The following is a 23,450-nucleotide window of genomic DNA, read 5'->3' on the forward strand; positions in this document are numbered from 1 at the left end:
AATGAATACTGTTTAGTAAGAGTTGCTTTTTTACAAATTTCTAATCAAAACTGACTGTAAAACTGGCTCGTAACATTGATAGCTCTACACCAGGTTTTGGTGAAGAATTAGATTTTATTCGTAACTTGTTACAGCTACTATACTTTTACTGATTTCATATGCTTCTAATTATAAAAAAATACAAAAAATAATTCTATGCTATTACTAATCTTGTTTTATTGATATCTAGCTATGATATTTTAAAAATCCCATACTTGTATACTTTTCAATGTACTATCGATCACTCGTAGTAAATTGATAAACATTTTAACCTAATGACATATATATATATATATATATGTTTTTCATTAATGAATATGTCTCTTATTACGATCAGTCATGTACATTTAGTATCTTTGATAAAATATAATGGCTAAATAATAAAATATTTGATAGATTTATGTTAGATTAAAATGTATACTCTGATGTATTTCATTTATTTAAGTAACCGTTATTTAAGAATTTAATTTAAAACCAGACAATAAAACATTTAGTTAGCTAAAAGTAAATGCTTTTATAATCAATGCTATAACAAATAAAAAAAAACTAATAGTTTGAAAAAGCTAAGATAAAATATGACTTTAAAATACTTAAATTGATTTCTACTTCTTTAATTTTATGCTTTTTAAAGTAAACAATTATATTTATTTTTATTTTATAATCTAATACACGTTTTAAGTTTTGACACTTTGAAAAAACTTCACCTCAAACTTTTAGAAATACCTTAATTGCTTGTGATTTATGAGATAACAACTTTTTCTTAAAATGTTGTTTACATACCTCACAAAATTTATAAAAATAGATAAAATACTTGAGAAAGTTATTGAAGGTATTTATATTTAAGAGCATTATAAAAAAAAATTCTCACAAACTATCATTTAATACATTTAAGAATTTCTACTAGTTAAGCAATTCAAAATATAAACATCTTTTCAAACAATTTTACAGTTGATGGAGCCACATTAGTTTAACTTTTTAGTAATTTTAAATTACTTAAAATTTTGAGATCAAAATTGTTTTTCTTTAAAAATTGTTCTCTGAAACATAGAAAAAGTATAAAACTATATCTAATAGTCAAAACTATAAAAGTTGTAAGAGAATTTTTCTGATTACTACTTTGAAAGTTTATATTTTATTAGATTTTTAAGTTAGGACTATTCTAAAAATGATAAAGACATAATAATATCAATTTTAAATCTAATAAGTAATTATATTATTATTATAAATATAATTGTATTATTTAATTAAATTTATATAAAAACGTTATATATTTCAAGAGCTCTATACACACTAATTACGTAATTTCTGAACAAAAACAAATTTGTTAGTATATTTTTATGTAAAGTTTATCTTAAAAATAAATTTTCAACAAAAACTAGTAACTGTGATTGTAGTAAACATGCTAAATATTTAGATGCAAATTTCTATGCTTTAAATGAAAAGTTTTACCTAATTTATTTTTGAAGTACCATTCAAAAGAGTTGCAAATATTTTTATATTTAAACAACATTTTTAATTATTAAACAAAAACCTTTAATAAGTCGCAGACCATGCATTTTATTTACAGGAAAACATCAAAAATGTATTAGTAAAAGCTTTTTCAATGTAATTTTATATTTTTTGAAATTTATATTTTTATGTACTCAAAATTTAAAGTTGTATCATACTTTTCGAAAAATTACTGCGAGTTATCTGGAAACTATCTTAATCTAGCTTTCTTCTAGCTTTCCTATAAAAGCTTAAAGCTTAACCAAATAAAATTAAAATAACAAAATGTTTAACAAATGTTTTACCTCATTGTTATAAAGATTTGGTTTTTGTGTAGAAATGAAAGTACATAGTTTTTGTTTATTTATTATTAAATAGTAGTGACGTTTTATTGATAGCATTAATAGAGATATCACATAAAGGTTTTTCTAGAATTTGAACTTTTGATGTTTAGTAAGGCAATATCTGAGTAGTATGATTTTTTTGTTCTAATTAAAATTAATTCAACCTACGTGTAATTGTTCATGTGTCAGTAAAAGGTTAAGTCATATTAGATAAAAAATTTTAGTTTCTAAAAATACTTAAGTTATTAGTTTTAATGATATATGCAAATTTTTACATTGTCTACATTTTTTACAAATTCTTACTTGGCGCAGAATAAGATTTCTTAAATTGAATTGACAAGTTAATATTTTCAAGTCTTTCAACTTATAAACTTTAAATCTCTTTTTTAGCTTCTACTTTTATAATTTTATAAGCGTGTTTAAGTAAAATTGTTTAAATGCTGATAATTTATTTTAACTGCTTTGTTTGCTTACCTAGCTTTTCAAACTTCATAAAATTGCATAAACAAGTTTATTTTTTTTGTAAAAAATAACTTTAGTTGAAAAGGTTGTGTCTACCCTAGCTTAAAATTATATTTTAAAGTCTGCTTTTCAGCCAATGAAAAATGATATAGTACCTAAACTTAAAAATTTAAAAACATATTTAATTTATATATTAGCATTTGTTATAGTCAGGTCGAAAAAAAATCTAAATAAACTTTAAATAGTTATTTAAAAATTTTTCTAGGTTTGAGTTATTGACAGCATAGAAACTTAAATGTTGAAGTTTCGGATAACTGAAGGTTTGTTAAATTAATAAAAATAGTTTAAAATAAATGTTTGCTTATTTTATTACTAACTAGTTTCCAAAAAAAGAAAGTTTATATTTGAAAGCATTTTTAATTAAGATAAAGTAAAATATATTTTTACAGTAAGACAATATCAGTAAACAAACTAAAATTTTAAGCACTCCAAACTTATTTTTACAGAAAATTTTATGTTTCTCTTGGTCTATTTTATTTATATGATACAGCAAATTAAGAAAAACACACTATTAACTTTTATGTAATATATAATTTTACATCCATTAAAATCTTAATGCTAAACCAAAAGTAAAAATTCAAAATTTAATTATGTTGTTTTTTATTGTATACCTGAAACTAAGTAATTTAAAAATTTACAGCTGTTTTATGTGGAAAATTTTTAAATATTTTCTTTTAAAAGAAAGCAAACTTTTAATGTAATTTATTAGATGAAAAAGATAGTCGTTGACTCGATTCTAAATGTAAAAGCCACTACAACTTAAGTACTGGTAAGTGTAAATATAATACTTTAGCAAGTAAAAACTTAAAAAATTTTTATACTACATTAAAATGTTTTTCTATTCGTTTAAATCGTAATATATTTTTTGTTATTATTTTGAATTGTTGCTCTATTAAAATACAATCGTGCCTTGCAAATGAAAATACATAAGTATTTATTAGAGTTTCAAATAAAAGCCTCTTTAGATCCTTTAAGGTTTAAGCGATACTAAACATTATTGTACATAACATTTTATTTATTAGTTGAGTTGTACTCAAATTATAGTTTCTTTCGGTCGACTACTTTAAAAACTTATATGTAATACAATCGTTATAAAAAATAAGTTTTGCTTATACTGTCATAATTGTGTTATAAGAGTGTTTTAGCTTTAGAAGGATTAACTGTATGTATAAAGTTTACTACTTAAACAAATATTTTATAAAGTTTGTAGGACTAATTCTATAAAATCTTAGTCTACAGTTCGTTTAAGTTCGTTAAGCAGTAAAATGTGTTTTTTAATAAAAGTAATATTAGCTAATTAGCAATAATCGTATGAAAATTTCTTATTTTATAAAATTAATTTCAAAGTTTATAGTATTGTTTGCGATTCTGAGTTTGTGATTTATGATTGAATTTTTCATTTTTATCTATTATCAAAATTTCTTTTAAATTTAGTTCTGTTTGAATTACAATGAAATGCGTGAGACATAATATATTTAATTTTGATATAAGTTATAAAATGATGTTGACTTTTTTCTAATAAGGTTTTGTTTATGTGTCATAATAACATTTTAATAGGTTTTAACATTTTTTAAGATATAGTTTATTAACTTGTTACTATAATGTTTTCAAATTTTAAATTTTATTGCATTCTGTTTTGTTTTTTTAAAAGGTATTTAGTCAACTTATGTAGATTTTTTTCTAACCTAACCTATTAGAAAAAAATATTTTTTTTTTTCAATTTTAAATATATCAAAAAAATTAGATTTGTTATTTTACTTAAAATAGTACTTTTGATAGTGTAAATTGTTTGTACTTAAAGCTTATTTTTGCTTGTTTTATAATGCAATGTAAAACACTTTTTTTTCGAAGAAATATTTTCTATTAAAACTTGATTATTATTTGTTGCTTACAATCATATCTAACTTTAAAGAATGAATAAACCAAAAAATTCAAAAAAATAAATGAAGGAAAAAAATCAAATGTAAAAGAAATCTTAAAGAATAATTGTAACTTAAATTAACTTTTTGTTTTTGGTAATGAAAAAATGAAATGTTTAGCTTACATATATCCATAAAAATTAAGTGTAATACAATATGAAGTTTAGCTTTTTAATACTTCAGTTATCTCTTGCGAATCTACGCACATCATGTACACAGCAAAAGTTCATAATTAAACGAGAAAACGTAACTAAACAAGATGTTGCAACTGTAACTACTATCTTGGCTGTTTTCTTATAATGCATTTATTTAAAGATAATTTTAGGACTTTACTACTTTTTCTTAACTAGTTTTTATTCAAGTTGCTCATGTGCATGTAGATTAGTGCTATAAAGGTTATCTTACTTTAAAAAGACCATGTTTAAATAAAATTAAATTTTCTTTTAAAAATTGTTTATATGTTTACAAAGAATTTATTTCTAATTTGGTCCTTATCCACTTAAAATTTAACTTTTCTTACATGGTTTTAGAAAAGGATCAAGGGATTTATTGAGTTCGAACAAAACTTTTGCATAAATATTAAGAAAAATTGAATAATGTACCATGTTTGATTTAAAGTTATAAAATAGAGTATAAAAAACTTAAGATGTTAAGGGCAAAGCCATAAATTCAATAGGTCTTTTATAGAAGACACAAACTAAATATGCAAAATTCTTAGTTTTATTATATGTTATTTTCTAATATGTTTAGTTAACTATTTACTTTTTTTTATTGTTTGAGAATTCTAATATTAGTAAGTTAACGAGAAGACATCAAATAAGTACGCAGATTCGAGAGAGGTAACTGTGGTTAAAAAGAAGTTTATCATCTTATTAAGTAAAAGTATTTTTCGCTAAAAACAGTAATAGTTTAAAAAACTGTTAAAAAAGTACTAATAATGTTTTTTTATGAAATCAAAATACAACTATAAAAAACTGGCCGTTCTATCTTTTTAAGGCCAACTCTTTTAAATTACCACAAAAATTGTTTAAACATCTACAAAGCAGAATTTATTATAAAGGAAAGTGATTTGAATTATTAATTTTCAAATTTTTGGCTTACTACAAGGTTTGTGTTCTTAAGAAATGCTGCTTAAACACTCATTTTAATTCAAATTTAAAACTTTTCCTAACAATTTTTTTGTTTAATAACTTGTTTAGTGCTTAGTATTAGCTTGATATTAGACATTGGTGTTAAAATCTCTGATTAATTGTGCCTATGAAACTTTCTTTAGTAAAATCACATATCTTATCTTTAAACTGGTATTATATTTTAAGAAAATAAAGAATGTTTAAAGAATATAAAAAACATTTAAAGAATTAAAGTAATAAAATTAAATTAAAGTTATAAATTCGAAAGGGTTTAAGCTAAAACGGTATTAAGAATAAAACATTTGGTTTATGTCTAGTCTAGCTAAATTCATTTTACTTTTATTACAAAATGCTTTAATCATTACTTATTTGTATTTTATTCTTTTTCATAAGAAATACTAACATGTTGTAAACATACTTTAATGTTTTTGTTAATTTAAAGAGTAAACTTATGTATATATGTGGTATTTCAAAGCAATATACACATTTAATTACGATTTTAGTTGGCTAAGCAAAAATTAAGTTTAAAATAATAAAATACTTTTTAATTAAAAAAAAAAAAGAAGTTTGAATCTTAATTAAAAAAATGATTAAAACTATTAAACTTTAAGGGTAAAAGTAACAAGAGTGCAATAATTCGAAAAGTATACAGTTTGATGTCACAGAAGCCGTCTTCTAGTAAAGACATCGAAGTAAGCTAATTTTTAAGTAGACAAATCTACTTTTTATACTTTACTAATACTTTATAGTAAGATAGAGTCTAATGAAAAACTTTGAAAAAAGCGGAAAAAAACGAGATGAAGTTAAAAAAGTCTGCCAAAGGAAAATCTTTTTTCTCAAGAATATTCGGAATCAGAAGAACCAAGAAATGAGAGCATTAAGGATAATTTTTATAAGATAAGTTTTCGATATAAAAAAAGCTACCTGCTCGTACAAGATTGCAGTCCTTTGTTTGTTTATTTTTAAAACTTAAATTTACTTAACATAAAAAAAAAATAAGATGTGCATTTCGTGCATGTTTTAAATAGTTTCTTAAGTTTCTTTCTGATAAAGTTTTCAAAATTTTATTATTACATTTTAACATTGAATAACGATTTAGAAATGGTTTAAGTTTGAATTTTCATCGCATAAAGTGTTTGTAAAGTCAAAAACTTAGAAAACAAAATTGTGAAAAAAAACTAAAATATTTTTTTTCCTATTTTTTTAATAAGTAAACTTTTAAAAATGTTCTTTTTATACAACAGTTCACTATTTCTTGAACTACATTGAAATTTACGTAAAAGTTTTGTTTTCATTATAGATTACATTTTTTTAATCTAACAACAAGAGAAAATTTAGAAAACATTAAAAAAAAGCTTGGTTAGGCGTATTTTAAAAACAAATGCATTTAAATCACAATTTTATTTTTTTATTTATTTTATACTTTATTTATCAACTCAAAAATTAATGTAATAAATTAATTTAACCAGATCATGTCTTACGTCTATTGAGTTATATGTCTTAAGATAGTAATAAATAATTTTGTTGTTTGCTTTATAACTTTCATATGTATTAATAACTGTTAATTGTGTACTTAAATAACATATATTTTAAATTTAAAGATACATGGTCCTAGTTGAGCTTTCTATTTGTTGGAAATATATAACAAAAGACCAATTTAAAATGTATAAGTATGTAACAAATACTTTAGCAAATGAAAGTTTGCATATGACAATTACGAACTTATTTTTTTTGATTTTTAAAATTGTAAACTTATGTAACCATAACTATATTGTGTATTCAAAACTTCAATATTAATGTCAAATTAAGTTATAAAGATACATTTTTACTTATTTAAAAATATTTTTGCATAAATCAACATTGTTTGTTGAAAAGCAAAAAAAAATCAAAAAACGTCCTCAGAATGTTTTAACGTAATACCTGGTGCACACCACAAATACCTTTTAACGTCTTGTCCAGGTGTGGATCAAAAACTTTCTTTAAAAACAGAATTTGCATAAGTTTGTTTAAAAACAACTAAGCATAAAACTTTTTTTAGATTGAAAAACTATCATTAATTATATTTTTTCTATCACTTTTTAATATACAGATTTAGCTAATTTTTTTATACTTTATAAACTATGTAAATAATATTTTTTAGTAAAAGTAAATTTGGCTCAAAAAACGCAATTAAATTTTTAATTTACTCTAAGTGTGAGTTCCGAAAATATTCATTAAGATAATTTATCAGCAGGTTTTTTGTGTTAAACTTTTTTTATCTAAAGCTTATGTTTGATTTTTTTAATGTTTTGGAAGTACTAGCTGATTTAATTTGTCTGATTACTATAGTATACATAGTTGTCCAAAAACTTATGAATTTTAAACTGAAGGTGTTAATTAAAAATTTTCTGCATGTTATTATAGTTTTAATAGTACTTGAAAAACTTTTGTATAAATTTATTTGTTAACATAAACTTAACTTGGAGCAGGGCTACAAAAAGTATTACTGTAGCTGAAATTATTACTTATAAATCAAAAGCTTAGATATAATTAAGTAAAATTAGAAATTTAAATTTACACAAAATGTCCAACTGAATTAAGTTATTTTATCGTAAATTTCTTGCCCAAAAGAAAATTTATACTTATCAGTTTATAACTGTTATTAAGGAACTAATTTAGCTTAAAATATTATTTGAATTTAAGTTATTCTAAATTTTTTTTTTTGTCTTGTTTGTAAAGTTTGAAACAAGTCAGTTAAAGAATACTAAATTTAAGAGAGTAAATATTTTTGATAAGTTTCAGAGAAGGTGACTTAAGTATATTTAATAACATGAAATTCTTCGAATTGTTTATTGACAAGATGAATAATTATCTTTCTATCAAAATAGTTTTTCACAAGTATCACCGAGGCGTTTTAAGTTTTTGAAAGTTTTCACAAAATCGTGCTATAACATAGTTCGAATTTTTTGAAACTTTACTTAGCAAAAGTGTCCGTTTAAAACATTTTTTAAAGCAAACATTTTTAGTTTTACTTTGCTTTTCTTACATACATAGTTTAATAGAGAGTTTAAAATCTAATTAAAAAAGTCAGATTTTTTTTATTGTATAAACAGTGGCTATACTTTTACAATTTTGTTTTATACAAGACGTATATCAATAAGCATTTTAATTTGTACATTAATTAAAAAATAATATTCTAATTTAATTTTCATACCATTTGTTTTTTACCTATATAAATTTAGCATGTATTTATTTAGTTTAACCCAATAATTACTTTTACAAAAATAGTTTGTAAAAAAGAAAAAAAACGTATTTAAAAAAAGATATACTTATTACTTTATCAATTTGAATCTAATTTATTTTTTAAATGGTTTATTTATAAATGATTTTATTGAAAAAATATTGTTACATTAATATGAAATAATGTATAACTTATTTAAAACGTAATAACTTTAAAGTTATTATTTCTTCATTTTTTTTAATTCAAAAATGTAAACCAATTTAAAAATAATCTGAGCTAAAGTTAAATGACTTATATGACTAATGTAAAAATATTAAACGTTTACTGTTATTAAATTTAACTAGCAAAAATATTATCAATACTATTTGAAGATTGTTTAAGTTTCAATTCGAGAAAAAAACGAAAAAGGTTTCTCATAAAAATATTTAGCAATTGCTTTTCTATCATTCATGTTATTTTTCTATAACTACGTTAGTGAAGAAAGCTGTTTTGAAATAATGTTTTGAAGTGTTTTATTTTATTAAAAATATCTTTATTTTTAATAAACAGCAAACAATATAAGTTGAAGTTTTTATTTATGATTCACTTTATGTTTTATTTTACTTTTACAGCAGATTAAAATTAGGTAAATAAAAAGGTGAATAAGTATCTGCTTATACATTTGATTAATTAAAAGATTGAAACCTTATATTTTTTGCTAAGAAGTAAAGTGAAAAAAGTTAATACTTTAAATTATTTGATACTTAGAAATGCATAAACTAGACAAACTAGAAAATTGAAACAAGGTAATATATATTAAGTGAAAAATAAATGTTTTTAAAATCTGAAAATTTTTAATATTTATTGTTAAGTTTCAGAACGTTAAACAGATTTTCTATTTTTTTTACTTAATATTGTATTTATACAACTTCTGAAGTAAACTGGTTACAAAATTATAAAAAATAACCATATCCATTTCATAAATATTTCAATATAAACTTTTCAAAAATAAAGTAAAAATTTTAGTAATAAAAAGAAAAGTAAAACGTTATTTAAAACCATAGTTTTATAACTGTAATAACAAAACTTACATACTACTACTTGCAATTTTCAACTTACATGCATTATAGTTTGCTTTAATCTATTCATTAACTATAAAACAAACTGATTTATTTATTATAAGTATTATAAATTTTTTCATTTGAACAAAGCTGCTAGTTAGACAGCTTACCTAAACACAACATTTTATTTTAGATAATAATAAATCTTGTTTCTTATAACAAAAGAAAAGTTTCTAATTCTGAATTCTATTTATAACAATTTGTGGTAAAGCTTGTACAACAAACTAACTTATTTGTTTTTAATTTCTTCAGCACTAATTACCTATCTAGTTAGGAACCATTTCAATAGAGCGCAATGTAAATAACACAAATTATTTGTATTGTTTACTAAATCATTCACGTAGCAAGCTAATTTGTAATTTGTAGTAATGTTTGAAACAACTTTGTTTCAGTTTTGCTTTGTTTTATTTGAAATACTTTACTTTTGTTTTCATATTTAATGGTTTTCAATCTCCACTTTTATTAAAAAGAAAATTTTTGTATTTTATTTTTGGTTTTCAAATGCTTAAGTTTAATATCACCTAGTTTTTAAAAATAGAATCGCTTTATTTGATAGTTATGAAAATTAACTAACTAGTTTCACAAAGCTAATAGTCTTATATTTGCTGACTTAATGTTTTTCTTGCTTCAATGTTAACATTATTGAAGTGTATAACTTCAATCTAAACATTATTGAAAATAAAACACAATTTTATATAAGAAATTTTTTAAACTTAAATTTATTTATTTAAACGTGTTTTTTTTAAATTTTGTTTAAACTAACTTAATTTATCAAGTTATTGAGTGTTTAACTGTTTTAGAACATATTCTCAATACAAAAAAAAAATTGTTTAAGTTTAGCTTTTAGTAACATTTTTGTATTTTATGTTAAATAAGAAAACAAATTGTAAGCTATTTAAGAATATGACTATTTACAATAGACTATTATGTATCAATTTTTAAGATTAATATTAAAAAAAAAGTTTTTTCAAGTTTTGACATTGCTCTGTAGAAGTAAATTTGTATAGTATTTAACTAATAATTTAAAATTGTTAACTTTAAGTAAATCTAAAGTTTACTTAATTAATCTGATAGTTAATTTGATGTTGTTTGTACCAACTTATAACATTTTTACAGATCATGAAAAATAAATTGTTTATTATTATCTTACTTTTGTTCGTTAAAACTTCACAGTCAAGTAAGTTGCATTTTAACTCGAATTCCTAGCATTTGAAAAAGGTATTTTGCTATAACTGAAAAATAATTTTTAAATTTTCTGATATTAATTTTTATTTTGTATGAAATACAACCTAAGTCGCAGGCGTATCAAATAAAGTCGGCTTGCAAAAATACTTTTACTAGTTTAATTGACTAGTTTTTTGTCATAATTAATAATTTATTTTAAAAGGTACATTAAATATAGTATTATTTACTTCCTTTAATTATTTCATTTAATTCATCAATAATCATCTTAAGCGGATTATTCTTGTTATTTTTTGTGAACATACCAACTTAAAAACAGACGACTCTATGAAAATCTTTAAAAAATTTTTTTTTATAAAAACAATTTCATGGCTAATATATTTTTAGGTTAGTCTTATTTGAATATTCGCTGAGTAAACAAACTTCTTTAAATCGTTTTTTTTAAACCCTTATCTCTAACCAACCTAACCCAAACATCATAAAAATAATCAAAATATAAAATCTTAATAATTAAAATTAAAACAACCATATATATTTTTTGTTGATTCTTTAATTATGAAAACAAGACTGACCTTTAAGTATACAAGCCTATTTTTAGTGTTTTACAATTGAACTTACATGCTGACTTTTGCATCGTACTTATTTTTACACAGACGAATGCAGCAATGTGGACATGAAACTCGATGAAAATAGACCGAAGATCAACGGAACGTACATACCAAGTATGTATAAGGGCAGAGTTGCGGAGGTGGAAGTTGAATTAGGTTCGAGCCCGATAGATGTTGAAGTTAGGAGGAACAAGGGTCCAGCTGAGAAAGTGCGTTACATGACAAGGTGCAGGCCTATAGGAAAATATACAATCTGCTCTATTGTGAATGATGTTAAAGAGACGGAATATTTTACAGTTAGTTTGTAAACTTAGATTCTTTATTAAATTATTAACCAAGTTTCTGTTTAAGTTTAAATGGTAAAAGGTTAATAGCAAGTATTTGATAGATAAAAATCGTTAAAATTTAAGTTTTAGTACTGAAAATAAAAGTTCAAAAAATAAGATGTAATTTAAAAAATATTAAACACATGTAAATTATGAAACCATTGGAAACATAATAACACATCTTAAACCAAAAAGAAATTTTTTATAATGAATTTTTAGGTCCATAGAAAATAATATGAATACCACAAATAAGAGTTAAATTAATTTAAAATGATTAAAAACATCAAGTAAAAGTTTTATTTTATAATACAAAAGATTTTTAAAATATATTTAAAAATTAAAAATCGGGTTTCTTGTCAGATTCGGGATATTTTTAAATGCTTTACTAAGAACAGAAAATAAACTAATTTAATTTATTTTATTAATTTTTACTTTCTAAACTTTAACGACTAACAAAACACCCTTAAAAAAATTAATTATAAAGGTAAAGAAATTTTCTCAATCTAAGTGTTTGGCAAAAGTATACTGCTTGTATAAATTTTTATAATAAATAAATTAAAAAAATTGATACTGTACAAGTTATGATAAAAACAGCTAATTATACACTAATCTTCAAACTAATTTTAAACTTATAGATTACCGCTTACTCAAAAAGTATCGAAAAAACTGCAAAGTTAATCTTCATTCTAAAAGAATGTACAAGCGGGGATATTTTCAATACCCGTGTAAAAAGTGAAGGAATGAATGATTTTTGTAGAATACCTAGGATAGAAATAGGTACTATTTTGTACTTTTTCAAGTGATAAAATAAAATTATGTACCCCAAATACTTTATAGAAAACCAAAAGTAAATTTATCTAATAAAAAAATATTTTGTCTAGTTTGACTAAATACAATTTTTAATTTTTTAAAAACTTCATAAAATAACAATCAGAATTTCATCAAATTACTAAATAAACTTCTAAAATTTATATAAAAAACAAATATTATATAAACCAGCACCATCACATTTGGAAGGAAGGTTGTCAACGTTTTTAATCGTCGTCATGTGTGTTGTAACAATCTTCGTATTCTTATTACTTATACGAGGATTTATACACTATAGAAAAAGGAGGAACTTTTATCCCGACGACGACCCGAGATTTGGAAACAACGACGTTATGCTCGAATGAGGTTATTGTTTGATATTTACATCTTTAGTTACGATAACTGGCAGTTTTTTATTTTAAGTTAAAGTGTTATATCACAGTGTAATCAAGATTTTAACATGACGGTTACAGAATGAGAGAAAACTATGATTGGCTCATTAAATAATTTTTTTTTATTCCGCTTAGAAAATTAACAGTTTTTATGAGAAAAAAAAAGGAAACATTCACTGATTAAAAATAAGTTTATATAATATATTTAAGTTTATTCCTTTTAAAATTTTACATTCAAAGCTACTAAATGCTTATTTATATTTCACCTCGACTAACTTTTGAAAATGTATTTTGTTGTATTTAACATTGTAGTGTAAATAAACTTAAAAAAATTGAATAATGTTAATATATTACTTTAAATACATAACTTTAAATGTTTAATACAAAGTGATTCTACGCTTATATGCTAAAAATTGCTGAAGTAGTTAAAAACTCGGTCTATTTAAAAACAATCTTTCAATGCTATGCTTAAAGAACTAATATCTAAAGAATAGATTAAAAACCAGCAAACATTGCATTTATTAATTTAAAATATTTTAACACGCTTAATTATAGCAAATTTTTTATAATATAAAATCTTCCATAATCCAGTGAACTTATATGTCGACTCTATTTATATTTTAAAAACAATTAACGCTTTGGGGTAAACAAAAGTTTATATCAAAGCGTTATAATATATCTTATAAATTTTTAGTACAAAGTGCTTCTAGTACTTTTATGCATCTAACTTGTTGAAGCAAATATTGGCTTGTTTATTTTTAAAACAAACAATTTTAAAGTTTACAATACTTTCACTATTATTACAGCTTTTAAAACAATAAGTATAAACACAAAACATTTAAACTATTATTATTTTGAGAAGCTGTGAGTAGTACATTAACCTTAAACAAATTAAATATAGTTACTTTTACTATGAATATTTTTGTGTTCACTAGGGTGCTTAAAAAACTACAACCACTGAATTTTCCGCTGTAGGTTGTCTTACATGTGATAGTTATAACAAAAATACAAAGTTTTAGCTGCTTTAAAAATATATATCTTCGTTTTTCTGAAAACAACCAAAACATAATCTGTATAGCACTAATAATATATTTTGAGTTTAGAGCTTTTAATTGTTTTATTTGATTCAGAATTTTGGACGATTTAGAAAATATTTCACAGTGGAAAAAATGATTAGAGTTTTAGAAAACTGATAATAAAAAATATAAAAAGCTTTTGTAAAACTGTTTTAAATTCTAAAGTATAAGCGCTTATTAAAAACCTTTTGTAAATTGTATTTTTACCAATTTATTTAGTATCATACCAATTTTTTTTAAAGTTATTTAGAAAACTTGTTAAAAGATTCCTTCGTGATTATACTAATTAATTTTTTTTTTGCAATTTAAAGTTATTTTAGTGTTATAAATACGTTTAACATTTATCTTCAGTTTGATTGTAGATAAAATTATTTTCATTTATTTATCTAAACATTTTGCTTTAAACACAATCATAAGATATTAACTTGTACTAAGGATTGAAAAAATATTTACTTTTGTATCAAAAAAATCTATATTGGTAAATATCAATTTCTAAACTTATGTATTTAAAATAGGCTGTTGTTAAATTACTTTATAGTTCAGCAAGTTTAAATAAATATAAAGATTAAAACATTACCATTTTATTTATAAATTATGCTTTATGGACTTGCAGAAAATTAACTTTAAATTTGTGCTCATAAATGCTTGTATATGTATTAGATTCAAACTAGCAATAACAATAGCAATACATATTAATAACAATTTTAGTACTGCTTTATTAATTTATCTTATTAGTTTTTTGATTAAACAATTAAGACATAGTTACTATTAAGCTAGCTAGCTTATTGTTAATACTTATAATATATTTTATCAAACAACGTCTTGTAAGTTTAATTTAGGAAATTTTTTATTAACTTTAAACACTTCCTAACTAATTAAAAAATGAAATGCAAAAGAATGACTTTATGAACTTGTTACACAAATTTTTAGAAAAGTAGCTTTAATATGGTGAAGTATGCAGTATAAAAATATTTAGATATAATTTTTTTAATGTTTTTAAGTGTTAGAAAAAGCTTTTATGCTTACAACAAAAACAACTTTTAACATTTAAAACATATTAAGTACGTTATTGCATATTAACATATGAAATTAACTTAGTAATTCTGTTATGAATAAAATGTAAATATATACTTTTTAATTTAATAGTATACGGATAAGATAAATTGGTAGATAACTAATAAGACAAACTTGCTTAAAAATTATACCCAAATAATTGTTTTTACAATTTATAAAAAACCTTTTTCAAAGAAAATTTGTAAATTTTTTGAGTTTTTTCTTTAAAGAACTTTTGTTTAAATGTTGCTTAGTAATTTAGATGTTTTCAATATATAAAAACACTTTGTTTATTTTGTCATTTTACACAGTTGTATAAATAAAACTTTTTTTAACAAAGTATCCATAAAAAAGTATTAAGTATGCAAAACAAAAACGAAACAGTTTATACTAAATGTAGGTTAACCTACTGTTACTATTTTTAAATTTCTTAAACTATAAAACTAGTTGTAAGTTGTATGTATATTAAAATTTCAAATTTTAAAATTGTTGCTAATGTTTTCCTATGAAATATCAATTGTATTTTATTATAAAAGTAAGAAAAAATTTAAGTGTTGATTCAAATTAATTGTTATTTTTAATTTCAAATAAAAAATTTACTTATTTCTCTAGTAAGTTTACAAACTTTTGTTCATTAAAACTTGCTAAATATAAATTTTACTCTAGACCTTCAGTATGAAACTTCTAGCAATTTAAAACGTTACGTTGTTACTAATCTAAATACTTTCTTTTTTTTCTTTTTTTTTCTATTGTTTTCTTAAGAATATTCAAGTTGTAAAAAATGTAAACAAAGTGACTTTATTTCGATTTATTTGCAAACATTTTTAAACACACCATCTAAACACAAAATATATTTAACAGGTTCAGTGAACTTCTGAACTTTTGAACCAATGATGTCTGGTGTATACGTTGGGTTTTCCAATTTCAAGCAGCTCAAAAGAACTTGTTTTTGTAATGAGATTCGTTTTTTTTCTTTTTAAGTAAACAATTTTCTTTAAATAGTTTTATCTTTTTTTTTTCAAACTTGTAGACTCTTATGAAATAGACTTTAAATAATAATAAACTTAAAAGCTTACTTAAATAAATATACACATATTGTTGTTTCATTTTATCAACTATAAGTTTTCACCTTAAGGGTAATGTTTTATTTGCAGCACTTGTTAAATATTTTTTATACTTTTTGTATCATAACTTATTTGAATGATTTGATAAACTATTGTAGTTTACACTTTGCACGTAATTTAAATGACTTGTGATCATAACTGTCATCTAAGAAATATAATTTAAACTTTTGAAGTAAGAAGTGTGAATGTTTTTAAAACAAGCTGTTAATGCTTAATAAACTAGATATAGATTTTATATATAAAAACAGTGTTATTGCAGTTTGCAGGTTAAATTATTATTTTATTTTATTAGTGTGAGTTTACAATCATTTATACGATTCACATTCTTTTTATAACATTTTATTTTTATTAAGATATTTTTGTTTTAAAAAAGTTTTCATAGAATATTATCAATCCTTAAAACGCACATAGCTAAGCTTTTGGGTTTTGTAACAACGCTACAAGTATTGTTTTTATAAAAAAGGTATAGTATTTCATTAGTAATGTTAAGCAGTATTATTAAAATATTTATTTTTACTGGAGTAGATCAACAACGTTTATACAATTCACAGTCATTTCATATATTCAATTTTTTTTAAAGAGATATGTTTTACAATAGCTGTCAAAGTTTACTTTTCAAAGCATAAAAATCACCTAGCTAAACTCTGATGTTTAGTAACAAAATTAAAATTTTTAAAACTAAAGTATTGCTTTAGTTCTATAGATAAAAATAAGTAAGCATTTTTTTTGTCTCGTTGTGTTCTATCAAACATTCCAACTTTTATATCATAGATTAAACATTAACATTTTAAACAATTTTCTAATATTGCTAAGTCTGCTAAAGATTATAAACATTCTCAAAGTAGCAAACTCATTCAAATCTGCGAACTCTGTAAAATCCTACTATCTTAGTTTTGTCTTATATATTACTATTTTTTACCTGCTAATACTTTATAAACACACTAAGCTATAATATGAACAGTACATTATATATTTTAATTAAATAATAGTAAATTTATAGGGTTTTAATAAACTTATGCTATAGTTTCGTTTAGACATCTTTGATGTGATTATAAAACTCCAGTATATTTACTGTATATAAAACCGCTTGTATATTAATAAACTAATAACATATTACCTATGATAAAGTAAGTTAAAAGTAACAATATAAAGGATAAAAACTTAGTTTAGGTCGCTACTAAGAGTTTAGGAATACACTTTTGTTATTTTGTTCAGATACACTTTGCAATAATATTTGTTTTTATGCATGCACACACGTAACTGCACACAAGTGTTGTTAAAATATTGAAAGTACACGTATACTAATCAGTTCTATTCTCAAAGTATAACTTTTGGCGGAAACTTATTCAAGTCAAATCAAAAGTTCATTGTAATTTTATAGTAATAAGTCTTTGAACTACACTTTGACTTTTTCTTTTGTATTTATTAAACACTTATATTAAACACGATTTAATTTAGTTCTAAATTAATTTAATTTTCATTATTTTTTACAGGGTTTATAAGTTTACAAGTTTATAAGAACGTCGTCCGTAATAAGAATTTGATTAAATATTTAATTTTCATAAAATAAGTTTTCATATAAGTTTTGAAATGGATAGCAGTGAAACTTTGATATTTCTGTAAACCAGTTTTAATGGAATTTAAATTATTAAATATGATCTATTATCATAAGAAGATTTATTTAAGCTGAACGTTTTTATCCAATCTTTTTTTATACGTTGCAAGGTTTTTTAGTCATCACATTTGTTTTAAAAGCAGTATTAAAATAATTGAAATAATATATATTGCTTACCTAGATTCTTTGAAAGTAGCTGTTTTTCTCTACCTAATAAAATTCAACTAATGTCGTTATAAATAAAAAACGAGAAACAAACGGAGCATACAATTCAACAGGTAGTCGATATTATCCTATACAAAAGGTGCGCAAAGTAACTTAATGAAAAATTAGTTATGTTTACAAAAAAAATGGACAAATTGTTATCGAACAAACTTGTTGCTTTTTGGTTTTGATATTGTTAACTTATATGTAAATAGTGTGCTAAAAGCTGTTAAAATTAGTCATAATTAGACTTAATGTCGTTAAAATAATACTTTTTCGACTTTTTAACTTATTTGCAAAGTGATAGAACATACTTGTATAGTAATTTGTGTTATTACTTGCAAAGTAACTTTCTAAACATTTAAGTATGTTTTTACGAAATGAAATATTCGATTTACTTGTAGTAAAAAAATTGTTTATTACAAAAGGAACTAATAGCTATTAAACTTGTTTAGTCAAACTAAATAAGTTTAGAGAAATATGAAAACCTCTGAGGTTCTATTTATAAATAAGTCGAACTAAATAATAAATGATTAACAATGAAACGAGTCTATATGATTAAGGTATACAAGGACTATTTAAATGACAATTATGTTAACATTTATTAATATTAAAAATGTAAAATTTAAGAAGGCTCTGAAACTTGTGTATAAAAGTAAAGTTTGATAATTGTAAAAAAATACGAAAACTATTTATGCTAAAATATTAAGCATACATATAAAGAAGTGTAAACTTTCAATTAAGAAACTATAAACATTGTTTTTCATATTAACAAGCTTTTATATCTGAATTTGTTTTATCAATTTACGTTTTATTCTGTTTTTATTTAGTTTGTTTATACCAGTTAAAGTTATCCTCCTTAATGGTTTTTGGGGTTGTTTGAGTTCACAAATATTAATATTAAAATGTATAGTTAAAAAAAAAAACTGATAAATATTTTTTTAGTTTCTAGTAGGTTCAGTAAATTACTTTATCTTGAAAAAGACTATTTTTTTAAAAAGAATGGTTTCATAGACCGACTTATTGCATCTTTATAAATTTTATAAAATTTTATAATACAGAGTTTAAGAATCTGATAACAAAACACGTGTTTGTAAACTTAAAGTTTTCTATATTTATGTTTTATTCTTTATTGTTTATAGGTGTTTTAGTGATAAAATAGCATTAAAATATTGACATTGAATAATTAATTGTTTTTAATACTATGTTGAAGTATATTAAGTACAAACAATCCGTAAACAAAAATCGGCTATTTGATAAAGTTTCAAATTATTATTATTATTATTATTATTATTATTATTATTATTATTACTATTATTATTATTATTATTATTATTTTTGTTATTATTTTTGTTATTATTGTTATTATTATTATTATTATTATTATTATTATTATTATTATTATTATTATTATTATTATTATTATTATTATTATTATTATTATTATTATTATTATTATTATTATTATTATTATTATTATTATTATTGTTATTCTTATTGTTATTCTTATTGTTATTCTTATTGTTATTGTTATTGTTATTGTTATTGTTATTGTTATTGTTATTATTATTATTATTGTTATTGTTATTGTTATTGTTATTGTTATTGTTATTATTATTATTATTATTATTATTATTATTATTATTATTATTATTATTATTATTATTATTATTATTATTATTATTATTATTATTATTATTATTATTATTATTATTATTATTATTATTATTATTATTATTATTATTATTATTATTATTATTATTATTATTATTATTATTATTATTATTATTATTATTATTATTATTATTATTATTAAGTTTATTGTCCAACGAAGGACCTAGGCATTAAAACCTTAGCTACTTAAACTGAAAGACACTAACATTAAAACAAATTGATCATAGATTTATAAACAAGTGTAGATTTGTTTTATTTTTAGGCAGTAAAAACGGAGGTTTTAGTTAAAATCATTTACTATTAATTTTCTATGTTGTATTATGTTTAATCATATCATATTTTAAACTTTAGATTAAAATAAATAATCATAGTTTTAAAAGTATTAAAAAAGTTTATAACCTAGTTTTTAAAACTAAAACACAAGAAAATGCACAAAGCTAAATATATATTTTATAAAAAAAAAATCAAACTTGCTGAGATTAACAGAGATGGAAAAACAACTAAATCCAAGTGTAATGGTAACATACTGCATAAACCGTTTACTTACTTACTACAATATCTCGACTCATTAAATTAATGTTACATTACAAGGAATTTCATATCCTTATTATGCAATCGAGGCAGAGAATATCGAATGGGAAATAAGAAATTATTAAAAATTAAAAAGCAGAAAAACAGTGAAAAAATAAATAAAAAAGTAAAACTTTTGGAGTTTATGTGGAAATGATTGTAAATGTGATCAGGTTCCCTATTATTAACTATAATAGAGCAGTACATAAACTACACTACGTCAAAAAACAAACGATATCGAAAATAGATTTTAAAAAAACATTTTCAAATATTTTTCTGACATCAAAAAAAGTTATTCGACTTTTTAGAAAGTATTTGGATTGATAAGCTGCTAGAAGTAATGAATACAAACAAATTAACATTAATGCTTTACAGATAAGTAATAAACAGAAATTTGTAAAACAGATTTTAATGATTTTAAGTTTACGATTATACATTTCTAAACATCTTATACACGTTAAAGTCTAAATGTTACAACTAAAGTTTTTTTAGTTATTTTTCTTTGTTTTTATTTATGTGTTTTGTTATAAATTTCAAACTATAACTAACAGTCAGCATCGTTATTTCTACTAATTTTAGAGGTTTTGGTCATGTATTTCAAAGTATCAATACACCTTCGTATTATTATTAAACAATTTAAGTTTAGTTTAGTCTATTGTCTTTGACTTTACCTTTGTCTTCATTTTTCGTTTTAAACTATTGACAAGAATAAACTTTATGATTTCTAAAGCTATATAGACAATTAAACAAATTAACTTTTATTATAGTTTTAAATGATTTCTAAAGTTTTTAGTTATACATATCAAAATATACTAATAGGCTAAACTCAAAATGTTATAACTTAAGATTTTTTAGTTCTTGTTTTTATTTTTATTTTTTTTAGATTTTAAACTATAACAAACAAAAATTGCTAGTTTGTTATTGATTTTTATAGATTTTGTAATGTATTTTTAAATTTCCAAAATGTTAATGTCAAAATAAAAAATTTCAATTTTTTTAAGTTAAGTGTTTTTAGTTTTGCTTTTGTTTTAAACTTTAATGTTTAAAAGATTGATAAAAAGAAGGTTTTTGAGTATTTTTGAAGAATTCTTAGTTTTGAAGTCATATATTGCAAACCAAAATCTATATACATTAAAGTTTGTAAAACAAACAGTTTTCAATTTATTTTTATTTTTTTTTATAACTTTTCTGAATACATAAAAGTTTGTGTTGTTTCGGTTATAATTCTAGTTTCTTGTTGACAAAGCATATTTCAAGCAATAATAATAAGTCTAAAATAAAAGCTTAGTTGATATTTTTGAAATACAATAGTTTTTAATATATAAAGAAATTAAGACTAAGACAAAAACATCACAAATAGTAATTTACATACCAAAAGGACGGTTTGAGTAGCTTAAATACTATAATATTGTTATAGTTAAAAGATAAAAACTTAAATTTTAAATAAAGTTTAATCTACTAATTCTTCAGTTTAGTAATCTCATTTGCTTTACTCGATTTTGATTACTGACATTTATAACTTTTACGTTTCTATTTTAGCAACACTATATATTCTAGTATAAAACTTTCTAACTCGAACTCATTTACAATAATGTTAAAAAGCTTAATGAATAAAAACTGTTTGTTAGAAAACATTAAAAACATGTAATTATAACAGTTTTTATTTTTTTTCCTTATTTTATTATATACCTTAATGGTTTAAGAAAATTTGTTTACAACTAAATAAAACTTTTTTTAATTTTATCAAATCTAATTTAATATTTACTTTGTGTTTTAATATTTTCTGTCAGCATATTAACTTTTTAAATAACTTTTTACAAAATGTATAAAAAATTTAAGTTCCTTATGTGTTTCACTTGACATTTTTTTTAAAACTGTTCCAAAATGTTTTAGTTAAAATGTTTTTAGATTTAGTATACAAACTGATAACCATAAGGATTTTTTTAACCCGCAATTAGAACAAAATGTTTGTTTTTTGTTCAATAAACAATAAGCATACTTGTACTTAAACTTAATGAAGAAAAAAAATTGAAACAAGTTGTATAAATATAAATAATGGTTTTGTTAGAAGTACTTGAGATTAAATTTAACTGAAATTTGTTACAAAAAACTAACATTTAAACCCATACAAAACCTTCAAATACATTTTTAGCACATAAGTTATTTTCAAAAATTTTAAATAAGTTATACATTTTATTTTTATTTTGAAAGTTTTTAATATAGCATTGAAAAAGAAGCTATTAAGTCTATAACTATTTTGTTTCGTTTACGTTTTATATGTATTTAAAAAAAATGTATACAACGTCATGATAATTTAAATGTCTTTCAATGTTATTCAATTTGGAATTTAAAAAAATACAACTTATGATTAGTCAATTTTTTTCAATAAGACTTTTCAAAACTTTTAAATATACTAAATAAGTATTTTTGAAACGTTATGACGTCATTCATATAAAGTAAATTTCATAACTACTTATAAATCAATCACTATTTATAGAAAAATTAAAACATGTTCACATATTTCGAAGCATTTACAACGAAAGTAAGGTTTTAGCACATTAAAGATGATTTATCAATGACTTGAGAAGTTCAATACCTTTGCGTTATTTAAGTATTCAGCTATATATTGAACGAAGTTGTTATTATTAAGTGTATGTTACAGACAAAAAATATTGTTCTAAAAAGTTATAACCACAGTAAGGTCATTTAACACAAGTCAATCAAGTGAATGAACAAAAAAACGTCAAATACACAAAAGAATGTTCAGAAGGGACACTTGATGTTTACATTAAAACATAACTCATAGTTAAAAGTGAAAATATAAAAATAAAACTTTCAAATGCATGTTTTTGTTTAGCCTGAGAAACAGTTTAAAAACTCACTAACGTAAAACTCAACTACTTTGAAGACTTCAAACACTTATAAAAGTTTAGAGTAGTTTTATTTTAATTTGCTCACTTAATATATTTGAGCTTTTTAGCATGAATACAAGTGTTGCTTTAGTCTATGAAATAGCACTGCTGTTTACAATCAAATTAGTAGTAATTCTGAAAACTA

The sequence above is a fragment of the Thalia democratica genome, chromosome 7, assembly GCF_965202585.1.
Source record: "Thalia democratica chromosome 7, ktThaDemo2.hap1.1, whole genome shotgun sequence".
Classification (NCBI taxonomy): domain Eukaryota; kingdom Metazoa; phylum Chordata; class Thaliacea; order Salpida; family Salpidae; genus Thalia; species Thalia democratica.